The sequence below is a fragment of the Sinocyclocheilus grahami genome, unplaced genomic scaffold, assembly GCF_001515645.1.
Source record: "Sinocyclocheilus grahami isolate Dianchi unplaced genomic scaffold, SAMN03320097.WGS_v1.1 scaffold269.1, whole genome shotgun sequence".
Classification (NCBI taxonomy): domain Eukaryota; kingdom Metazoa; phylum Chordata; class Actinopteri; order Cypriniformes; family Cyprinidae; genus Sinocyclocheilus; species Sinocyclocheilus grahami.
In genome coordinates, this window is record NW_015505448.1 from 392,337 (window position 1) to 404,669 (window position 12,333).

General features: G+C 36.8%; 1 pseudogene; it reads right to left on the bottom strand.

Annotated features, from left to right (window-relative positions):
* LOC107599629 (tectonic-2-like) overlaps positions 1 to 11,040 on the bottom strand; it is a 14,412-nt pseudogene extending 3,372 nt beyond the window's left edge.
* Positions 11,041 to 12,333: the final 1,293 nt, after the last annotated feature.

The window sequence follows — 12,333 nt, forward strand, 5'->3', positions numbered from 1 at the left end:
CATTACTCCAGTCTTCAGTGTCACATGATCTTCAGAAATCATTATAATTGCTGATTTACTGTTCAAGAAACATTTCGTATTATTATTATCAATACTGAAAACACCTTTGCTGCTTAATATTTTTGTGGAAACCATGACACTTTCATTCATTTTTTTTAAAGAAAAGAATACTTTTATACAGCAAAAATGCACAAAATTGATCAAATTTACAAGTAAAATAAATGTTCTTCCGAAATTTCTATTCCTCCCGAAAAAAAATGCACCACTGTTTCTACAAAAATAATAAGCAATGAAAAACACTGATAATAATAAGAACCAATAATAATTGAGAACCTATAATAAATGATAACGATTGAGCACGAAATCAGCATATTAGAATGATTTCTGAAGATCATGTGACACTGAAGACTGGAGTAATGATGCTGAAAATTCAGCTTTGCATCACAGAAATAAATTATACCTCAAAATATATATTAAAATAGAAAACTGTTATTTTAAATTGTAATAATATTTTACAATACTACTGAATTTTTGATCGAATAAATGCAGATTTGCTGTGCATATAAATGAAAATGCTTATTAAAAAAAACCTTTACCATTCCAAACATTTGACCGGAAGTGTAGACAACTAGATCAAAATTTTAAGCTGCAACTATGCATTTTATAAGACAAAGTATAATATAATCTGTACACTAGAACAGTTTTATATATTATTCATATTACAGATAATTGTATGATGTAGTGCTCACTAGTAATGTTGACCCAGTCCGATAAGTTGGAAAAGTTTGGTTTTCCTGTTGAGGAGACGAGTGTAGCAGGCACTAATCCAGCTAAGACGCCACGCACTGTTTCTCTGTGACACCACATGCAAAAGAAAGACTTCTGTCAGATGAAACTGTTACAGGAAACTATTGTATTGTATTGAGTAACCCTTCAGCAGTGTTACTCACCTCAACTGGCTGCACTGCGTCACATTCAGCAAACTCACAGGAATCATACAGCCTGATGTGGAGTTGATCCCAAACAGAGCTGGCCTCAACACAGGCCATCTCCACCTGCAGAGGACACAGCACAGGATTAAACTAATGTTTTTTGAAGTTTTGTGTGGATAAATATGGATATGCTACACTACCTGGCTGCCAGAGATTGATCTGGGCCCTCTGTATATCTCCTGTATCGGAGTCCAAAATACCACCAATCACTGGCCTCTTCACCTGGTAACCTGTATAAACGTTAGGGGGGAGAGTAATGCATGATAAATATTTTTTTCAAACAGAGTTTGACTGAGATGTTTCATTTCCATTCACAAACACTGCAGAATATCTTCTGGCTAAAGATACTGAAAGACAGAGAAAGTGATAGAAAGAATGAGAGGTGCGCATAAGCAACAGGTGCAGTTAAGAGGTGTGTCATATTGTGATGTTTGCAGTGGTCCGTGTCACTTTAATGGCAGTGAGGCCGTTCTCTCTCCAGTAAAGAGTGTAACGCAAGGCCACAACAACATCCTCACAATGTTGTGACACTTAAAAAAATAACAATAATTACACAATGAAAATTTACATTACAACTTTACATTTCATGCCCATTTTGTCTACAATGTTACTAAAAGAGAAATTATAGTAACATTTTCTGTATTATTATTATTTGCTATTATTCAAAAGTTTGGGATCTTTTAAAGAACTGTTTTTGATCACTAAGCTTGCATTTATTTAATCACAAATACAGTAAATGTATATGCAAAATAATGATAAATGTCTTTACTGTCATTTTTGATCAATTTATTTAATCCTTGCTGAATAGAAATATTAATTTCTTTAAAAAAATACATATAAAAATCTTACAGACCCCAAATCTTTATACACTAGTGGATATTATTGATATTGTATGCTATATTAATAATCAAAATCACAATTTACTTGTTCTTAATATTTTAAATTAAGACTACTTCAATATATAGTTAATATTAAATTACATTTAACTAAATAATTTCTGGAAATGTTCATGCAACTGACCAGATATGGACTCAAGAGCATTTGACAGAAATAATCTGAGGTCACCGGCTACTTCATCCACAACGCTGACTGTGACTATATCTGGAAAGTATGCACACATATGAACAGTGACACATATGCATATATGCAGGCATGCACAGAAAGACAATACGATCAATAGTCTCAAAGCTATATTTACATATCTGAAGCATATCATTAAGGGTAGTCTCACTATTCCTTAAAAGCATAATGTTGCATTTTAAAACACTGTCCAAATGCATAACGTGATAATGGATTTTTTTTAACTTTATAATATGTTTTATCACATAAGGACACTTTTTTAATTATGTAGGTTCAGGAATTTCATCCATCTTTTTGCAAAAGCTTTGTAAATAAGTTTACAAATAAATATGTTTTACAAGACCGATAAAAAAAAAACAGCCTGAAAGTGACGTGGCATGTGGCCAAGTATGGTGACCATACTTGGAATTAGTGCTCTGCATTTATCCCATCCAAAGTGCGCACACACGCCGTGAACACACACCCGGAGCAGTGGGCAGACATTTTTTTTGCTGCGGCGCACGGGGAGCAGTTGGGGGTTCGGTGTCTTGCTCAAGGGCACCTCAGTCGTGATATTGAAGGTGGAAGAGAGCGCTGTACATTCACTACCCCCACCTACAATCCCTGCCGGTATGAGACTCGAACCCGCAACAAGACTCAATTCTCTAACCATTAGGCCACGACTTCCCCAATAGAGCTACTGTATATTACTAAATATAATGTATCATGTTGTAATATTTGGTTGATGTTCTTGCGTTTGGTTGTGTTAATAAAAGGAAGGAAAGGAAAGAAAACTGTCATATTGAATATCTACCTCCCTATTGATTTTGTTTTGGGGGTGTACTCTAGTACACAGGCTCTCATACTAGGTTGTTCGAAAAACACATTATTTTTCACATATTTTATTACTAAATATAATGTATCATGTTGTAATATTTGGTTGATGTTCTTGCGTTTGGTTGTGTTAATAAAAGGAAGGAAAGGAAAGAAAACTGTCATATTGAATATCTACCTCCCTATTGATTTTGTTTTGGGGGTGTACTAGAACAGGCTCTCATACTAGGTTGTTCGAAAAACACATTATTTTTCACATATTTTACATTATTACAACACCTCTCTCCTCAGTCTGGTATGAACCGCTCGGACAGTTCTTGTATCAAATGAAGGCCCGCCTTCTGAAATACGGGCCAGTGTGATTGGGCCAGTGTGATTGGTTAGCTGGGCCAGTGTGTGTTGTGATTGGTTAGCTGGGCCAGTGTGTGTTGTGATTGGTTAGCTGGGCCAGTGTGTGCTGTGATTGGTTAGCCGGGCCAGTGTGTGTTGTGATTGGTTAGCCGAGCCAGTATGTGTTGTGATTGGTTTGCCGGGCTAGTGTGTGTTGTGATTGGTTAGCCGAGCCAGTGTGTGTTGTGATTGGTTAGCCGGGCCAGTGTGTGTTGTGATTGGCTAGCCGAGCCAGTATGTGTTGTGGTTGGTTAGCCGGGCCAGTGTGTGTTGTGATTGGCTAGCCGAGCCAGTATGTGTTGTGGTTGGTTAGCCGGGCCAGTGTGTGTTGTGATTGGCAGCACTCGGCGCCTGGTCGGGAAATGTCACGCCCCTTAACATAGCCGCCTGCGAGCTTCAGTGTAAATATTGCTCAAAATCAAATCAATTTGAGCGTGATTTACACCCGGATGATTGTAACCACTCTAACTTTGTCTGCCTTGAGAAAACTAGCGCGTCTCCGACATAGTGATAACACTGGTTGCCTTCTCTAGTGCAGCTCAACCAGGTCTCGTCCCATTCGTCGGTATTTGTGATGTCACAAATCCCGGAAATTATGCGTTGTAGTCCAAACGAGTCGTTCGTAGTAGTTTTTGAAAAGTGATTTCTGTTAAATAAAATATCTCCTTTTGAAGTGGACTTTGAGCTTTGTAACTTTGCAGATCTTTTTTATGCTCAAACAGCAACATTACAGACTAACTAAAGTTGAAAAAAGTGAAAAAGCATAACAGGACCCCTTTAACATCCACTCTCAGGTCATCAGAAGGTGATGGGAAGGACTGCAGCCTCCTCGTGCACTGAGACTCAAAGTTTTCCAAAACTTGGAGCATTTTCCACACAATGGCCCAGTCCAGAGTTCTGCTCACAACAGAAACGGGATTAATATTCATATCACATGCATGAATGTGCACACTCATATAAACTGATACATGCACTAGCAATGTTACTGTATCAAACCTGTGGGATGGTGAAGTATTGGTCATCCTTGGTGAATATTAGATCCCCCTGGCGGTAGTTAATGGGAAGTACAGGAGCTGTCATCTGCAGGGCTTGGAATGATGGAATGTGCTTTGGAGAGCTGTAAAAACATGCACATTTAATAAATCACTAAACATTCACTACTGGTCAAAGGTTTGGGGTCAGTAAGTTTGTTTTAAAGAAATTAGTACTTTTATTCAGCCATGATGAATTAAATGGATCAAAAGTGACATTAAAAACATTTATAGATTTCTATTTCAAATAAATTATCTTCGTTTGAACTTTCTTTTCATCAAAGAATCCTGATGAATTACAAGAAATGTTTCTTAAAATCAGCATACTAGAATGATTTCTGAAGGATCATGTGACACTGAAGTCTGGAGTAATGATGCTGAAAATTCAAATTTGCATCACAGCTTTGAACAAATTCACTTTTAAAATAGAAAATAGAAAAGCGTTATTTTAAATTATAATAACATTTCACAATATTAATGCATTTTGATCAAATAAATACAGCCTTGGTGAGCAGAAGGGACTTCCTTCTTACCAACCCCAAACGTTTGAACAGTTTTGAGTAAGTCTAATAATACATGAAGTTAGACATAAACAAAACTGAAACTATATAGAAGATAAGGCACTTCCTCTCCTTACACTGTCCCACCATTGTAGAAAAGTCCCAGAAAGGGGTTGTTGTCCGAGGGAGAGGTGACACATGAGGAAGGGGAACCAATCAGGGTCATTTTCAGAGGACTGAGCTGAGCACTGATACTCTGGAACAGGACTGAAACTTCCGCCGAAAGGTCCAGGAAGACACTGAGTCGCAAACAACCCCAGAACATCTTGAGTCCAGTCCTGAAAAGAGAACATTTACACTCATAAATAACCTTAACCTTGCATACCCTTTCCAGCTCAGATAAGCTTCACAAAACATCCCATAGAAATGAATCATAGATTTCCACGAACAGCATGATTTTTCTGTAAAATGTGCACGTAAAATGGTAAAAACAAGTTGGATATTATTCTGATGAGGGTTGGAATGAATTGTGACATTGCAAGTAATTTTTTCTGTAATACTTTACTTAAAGCCTTTATGTATAATGCATTACAAAGGGTTATTAAAGGGCACAATGTATTATAATTTTTCATAATGTGCATTGTAATCATTGTAAAATTTAAAATGTGTCGCATAACAATAAATTGATAAAAGTGTTATAATGTATTAACTGTGGTTACAATTATTCATGACAATGCATTATAAGGTGTATTACCAGGCATAATGAATGCATTAAAACTACTTTCATAATGCATTATACATAAAGGCTTTAAGTGTTAAATTTTTTCTCTAATAAAATTATTAAACTATGCAGTAAAAGTTGCTAAGGTAGGACTGACGATTAGCAAAGAGTTGCTAACTGACCACTGGGGCTTAGCAAAGAGTAAACAGAAGAATGCCAATGAAAAGGATTGATATATTAGAAATAGATGTTCAGCTGTGTATGCTTTAATTATCACCTGGTCTCAACAGCACCGTATGTCACACTCGCCTGGGGAAACATCACATGGGCAGCGGCCGAGAGGCTCAAAAACTTGGTTGGGAATGACCGTTTTATTTTCTGCAAAAAATAAAACACACACAGACATTATTATATATTGTATGAAAGCATTAAAATATTTAATTTATCAATGACTCTATGAAATATAGATAGTGGTACCATGGTATAAATGACGGTATCAAAGTGAATTACATTGCATTCAAGGAATATACATGACCAGTGCACGCATTCCCTGGAAACTGAACCCATGACCTTGCAGTGGCTAAAGCAATGCTCTACTGTTTGTAATGTTCCTTACTTGTAAGTTTACTTCTGCTAAGTGAATAAATGTAAATGTGAATGTTTGAGCGGCAGGAATACTCAACTAGTGTATTTCATGGTACTCCAAGAATACTGTGAATATTTTAAAACAGTGGTAGTACCACCGTAGTAAAAACCACTAGGATGTGCTGCAGGCATGTCATATTCAGTAACATGTAAAGAGACACTAACCAGACAGGGGTTTGTTGGAGACGATCTGGGCATAAATCTGGGTCTGTATAATGAGTGAGGCTTTGGGAGTTTCATCCGCACATGCAGACACGAGGAGAGTCTCCTGGAGACATCTAGCGTAGCGTTAGTTCTGGCAGGTCACGTTAGTCAAGCTCGCATCAGCTGACTCTCAGCTGATCCCCATCAACCTATGGGAATACGACACCTATCTAAGCATTCATATATAAGGTCCCGCAGTAGTATCAGCAGTTTTCGCATTGCTCAATAGCTAATTACCCTCCTCCATCCCCAACTCCTCCTCTGTCAGTCAGGATTCAGCCTCTGATTCTCCTTTGAATCAGACTAATTCTAAAATGTGTACATAACATTATTGAACTTCAATGATATCTGCAATACCTGTATGTTGGTTCTGTTCTGTTTACCCTGGGGGGGGGTTATCGCTGCTCTCCCTGCTCTCATCCATGCTAGGCTGCATGGATGCGCAGGGAGTTCTTGCCCAGAACAGAACCATACCACCAATCCAAACTGTATGCTAATTGTCAATCATCTTTGACAATAGTGGTCATTCTCAAACAGCTCGCACCAGGATGGCATTCTGATATATTGGTATTCAAAAGAGAGAATATGATGGTATTCAGAAGTGCAACATTCCAGTACGGCAAGTGTATTGCCTGGTTTTCCTCCTTGAACTGAATAGCATATATATTACCATTCAAATATTTTTTTTAAATTAATTAATACTTTTATTCAGCAAGGATGCATTAAATTGATCAGAAGTGACAGTAAAGACATTTATAATGTTGCAAAAGAATTCTATTTCAAATAAATGCTATTCTTTTTAGCATTCAGACAGACAGTAATTAAAAGTAATCAGTACTGTATGTGTTATTTCTGGTCATTTCCACTGATGTGATGGGACTTTCTTGTAAGTTGCTGCAGTAACGGAGTGTCTTCTAAGAAAACATATGACCGTTCAGAGGTTTGGGGTCAGTACAAGAAATTAAGAAAGAAATTAATGCTTTTATTCGGTAAAGATGCACAATAAAGATATGTGTAACTTTACAGAAGATTTCTATTTCAAATAAATTTTGTTCTTTTGAACATTCTATTCATCAAGAATAATCTGAAAAATATGATAGCAGAAATATTAACCAACACAATGGTTTTCAACGTTGATAAGAAATGTTTTTTTTTTTTAGCAGCAAATCGGCATATTAAAATGATTTCTGAAGGATCATGTGACACTGAAGACTGGCGTAATGATGCTGAGAATTCACAGAATACATTACTTTTTAAAACACATTGAAATAGAAAACAGATCATTTAAATTGTAATAATGTTTATCAATATTGCAGTTTTCACAGTTTTTACAGAGACTTCTTTCAAAAACATACAAATATCTTACCGACCCCAAACTTTTGAACGGTAGTGTATAATGTTGTGTTTTTCAGTTTAGATGTGGAGTTCTTGAGGTCTTGGGCTGTGTTTTGGAGAGCCTCAGGCAAATGTTTCAACAAAACAACACCCGCACATCATTTAGTGTGATGAGGAACACTCATACACATTGGGGAAACCGAGCGGTAAAAATGTACAGTTGAGCCACTCCTTCTGGTCAGGATTCTGCTTCAGGCGATTCCCCTAATAATCACAATTCAAAACTCCTACAGCATATAAGTGGTATGTCATTACAGTTCGTCAAACTTGAATGTCAGGGATATTCCCATCATGTTACTGAAGAAGTCAACTGGATGAATTATGATGAAATCTAGTTTTCGTGAGCAATAGATATTAACATACAGGTTTCAAAAAAACAGATCCATTCCATACTATGAGCTGAAGCAAATATTACAATATTGCCATTTTGCAAAACTGAAAAGTATTATGAACAATATTATTATCCTGTCTTGTAAATACCTTGCATGACAAGATATTTAATGAATTCATACTATTGGTCTATTTAAGTGTATCGTGTAAGAACTGTGGAAAATGTACAATACATCTACACTACCGTTCAAAAGTCTGAAGTTGGTACGATTTTTAAAAATGTTTTTAAAAGAAGTCTCTTCTGCTGACCAAAGCTGCATTTATTTGATCAAAAACGTAGTAATAAATATATATATATATAACCATTTGAATACATTTTAAAATGTACTCCAGTCTTCAGTGTCACATGATCCTTCATAATTCATTCTAATATGCTGATTTGCTGCTCAAGAAACATGTTTTATTATTATCAATTGTGCAAACTGTGCAACTTTTTTTCAGGATACTTTGATTAATGGATAATTCAAAAGAATAGAATTTAACTCAAATAGAAACCGTATATAACATTATAATTGTCTTTACTATCTCTTTTGATCAACTTAATGCATCTTTGATCTTCCTGACCCAGTGTTCCACTTTTGGAACAGTCATGTGTATTCTTAGAAGACACTTTCTTTCCGCAGCAGCTTACAAGAAAGTGCCATATCACATCAGCGGAAATCCCCAGAAAAAGGACCTATGGTACTGATTACTTTTGATCACTGTCTGTCTTAATGCTCTCATGAAATCTAAAGCAACTGCTTTGCAAACTTGAGTAAAAATATTACAAACACATGTGCGGAGGTGAAATAGAAAGGAAACTAGTTTCTAATTTTACCACGTTATCCCATAAAATACCACTAAAGCCCTTGGCAAGTTCTGGAGCTCATAAATCTCTGTACAAACCAATTTCCTGATAAGGCTAAACAGGAAAACAGTAGGGGAATTTCAGTCATGCACAAAAACGTGATGCGTAGGTGATCACACCCTACTTAATCACAGGTTGTATGGAATAAAGGTTATTAACACAGATTTCATTTTCCTGTCATTTCAACCAGGGCTTTACAGGGTAATTGTTTATTGTGTTGATGCTTGTTTACTGCTGTAAATTCTTTCCATTTTGCTCACATTTTCAATGTTGCTGATTCTAACTAACTTCTAATAAGAATGAAGACAGAGATTTAATAAGACATATTTGCCCCTCTATAGTACACAACCCTGCCTTTACTGCAGCATAATCCACTCACCTTCCCAATTAATTCATATGAAAGATTCCACTGTGTTTGAGAAACCGGCATACAGGATGATGACGGGATGATGCTACCTGAAGAAGTTCACAATGTCAAGTCCAAACATTCCAGTATACACAATACACATATTACACTTTTATACAGTTTCTAAAAGTGTCTAACTTAAGAACTGTAAATCTACATAATTACACAGTCCAACAACATGTAAACTACACTCTAAAAAATGCTGGGCTGTTTCAACCCAACTTTGGGTCAAATATGGATTAACCCAGCTGTTGGGTTAAATTTTTTTAATTAAATTTTAACCCAAAAGTTGGGTTAGTCCATATTTGACCCAAAGTTTTTAAATTTTTTTAATTAAATTTTAACCCAAAAGTTGGGTCAGTCCATATTTGACCCAAAGTTGGGTTGAAACAGCCCAGCATTTTTTAGAGTGTAATGTAAAGCATGACCAAATGTTCTGAACTGGAATACAGTAAATGTTCAGCAACTGGAATAATTATGATTAATGAGAAAAAGACAAAGGGTCTCAAAAGAATTGAATTATGCACAATTAATTATTTATGAACATGACATCAAAACAGCATTTCTGAGTATGTAAACACAACTTTGATGCCCAAAAATGCCGTCTAGGTAGGCAACACACTAGATGTGACCCCGGAGCACAAAACCAGTCTTAAGTCGCTGGGGTATATTTTTAGCTATAGCCAAAAAAACATTGTATAGGTCAAAATTATAGATTTTTATTTTATGCCAAAAATCATTAGGATATTAAGTAAAGATCATGATCTATGAAGATATTTTGTACATTTCCTACCGTAAATTTATCAAAACTTAATTTTTGATTTGTAATATGCATTGCTAAGAACTTAATTTGAACAACTTTAAAGGCGATTTTCTCAATATTTCGATTTCGAATATTTTTTTTGCACCCTCAGATTCCAGATCTTCAAATAGTTGTATCTAGGCCAAATATTGTCCTCTCCTAACAAGCTTATTTATGCAGCTTTCATATGATGTATAAATCTTAATTTAAAAAAATTGACCCTTATGACTGGTTTTGTGTCTCGGCCAAATATTGTCCTCTCCTAACAAGCTTATTTATGCAGCTTTCATATGATGTATAAATCTTGATTTAAAAAAATTGACCCTTATGACTGGTTTTGTGATCCAGGGTCACATATTTGTTTATATTTATAGCAGTTTAAATACAGTTATTATAGCATCGACATGTTTTGAGAAATTGTCTACCTGTTGCATTTGACGATGAAACAGCACTGAGGCTGAAGGAAACGCCAGACACGTTTCCAACCAGAAAGGATGATATTCTCGGACCGGATGCCAAAATAAATGCAGGCTGAAACACTGAAATAATCATACATTCATATCACTATTCACTAGAACTTGTTGCGTCTAGACCATGAGTGTTTATATAAAGTTATTAATACTGCTAAATTCAGATCATTAATTTATGCTTTAATATATTCATATGTGCTTGTACATTCAAGCTGAGTTTCTCCATGACAACATGATGCTTGCTAGCAGATATCCAGGCCTTGTTTTGTGATGTACACGGACTGTCTTACTGATATTTCACTCGCTCAAAGCTCACTTACCAACATTACAGATAGTTCTGTCATTTAAGAGCATAATAATTATACATATAAACTGAGAAACGACGTGAGAGGATGATAACCGTGCCATAATGTGGCGTTGATACGGTTGATCCTCTTCTGTTCTCACGTGTTGGCGTTTACATGCACAATTTTTGGTCCAATCGGACTGGACTGAATTCATTCCGATTGATGAATCTGAATGTAGTGTTTACATGAACGCTAAAGAAAGTGATCAGGTTGATGTGCGTGTTTATATGTAACAAGTTTCAAATCACTGCACAAATATAGAGTTTCTCACTGTTTCACATAATAACCGCTCTCCTACTCAGTTTATTTATTTGTTTTTAACAGCAGAATTAATATTTACTAATTTATGGATAAATATACATATAAACCGCTGTGCCGTGCTGCTCATATTTATCACACAGTAAAAATAATAATAATAAAATAATAATTCATTACATTTATATAGCACTTTTCTAGGCACTCAAAGCGCTTTACATTGTCAGGGGGTATCTCCTCATCCACCACCAGTGTGCAGCATCCACCTGGATGATACGACGGCAGCCATAGTGCGCCAGAACGCCCACCACACACCAGCTTATTGGTGGAGAGGAGACAGAGTGATGAAGCCAATCAGTAGATATGGGGATTGTTAGGAGGCCATGATGATCAGAGGCCAATGGGCAAATTTGACCAGGATGCCGAGGTCACACCTCTACTCTTTTCGAAAGACATCCTGGGATTTTTAATGACCACAGAGAGTCAGGACCTCGGTTTAACGTCTCATCCGAAAGACGGTGCTTGTTGACAGTATAGTGTCCCCGTCACTATACTGGGGCGTTAGGACCCACACAGACCAGAGAGTGAGCACCCCCTGCTGGCCTCACTAACACCTCTTCCAACAGCAACCTAGTTTTCCCAGGAGGTCTCCCATCCAGGTACTGACCAGGCTCAGCCCTGCTTAGCTTCAGTGGGCAACCAGTCTTGGGCTACAGGGTGATATGGCTGCTGGCCAATGCCCCGCCCCGCCCCGCTCCCAAAACGGGTTGCCTGTGGATGAGAATCCAAAACATGGACTGATGGGAGGTTGTCCTGCTCCACTTCACAGTTGCCGAGTGAAAGGAGAGTTTTATAATGACAGGACACGCATTTATACAACACTTTATTCAAAAGGAAGAACTGCTCATTCTGCACGTCATATGTCATTACGCTATTCTTTGCATTGCACATGCGCAGTTCTAGCAGTTTCGGGGTTCAATCCGATCGAGTGTTTACATGCACTCTCAATCGTATTAGAAAAGGAATAAACCACCCCCTTCAATCG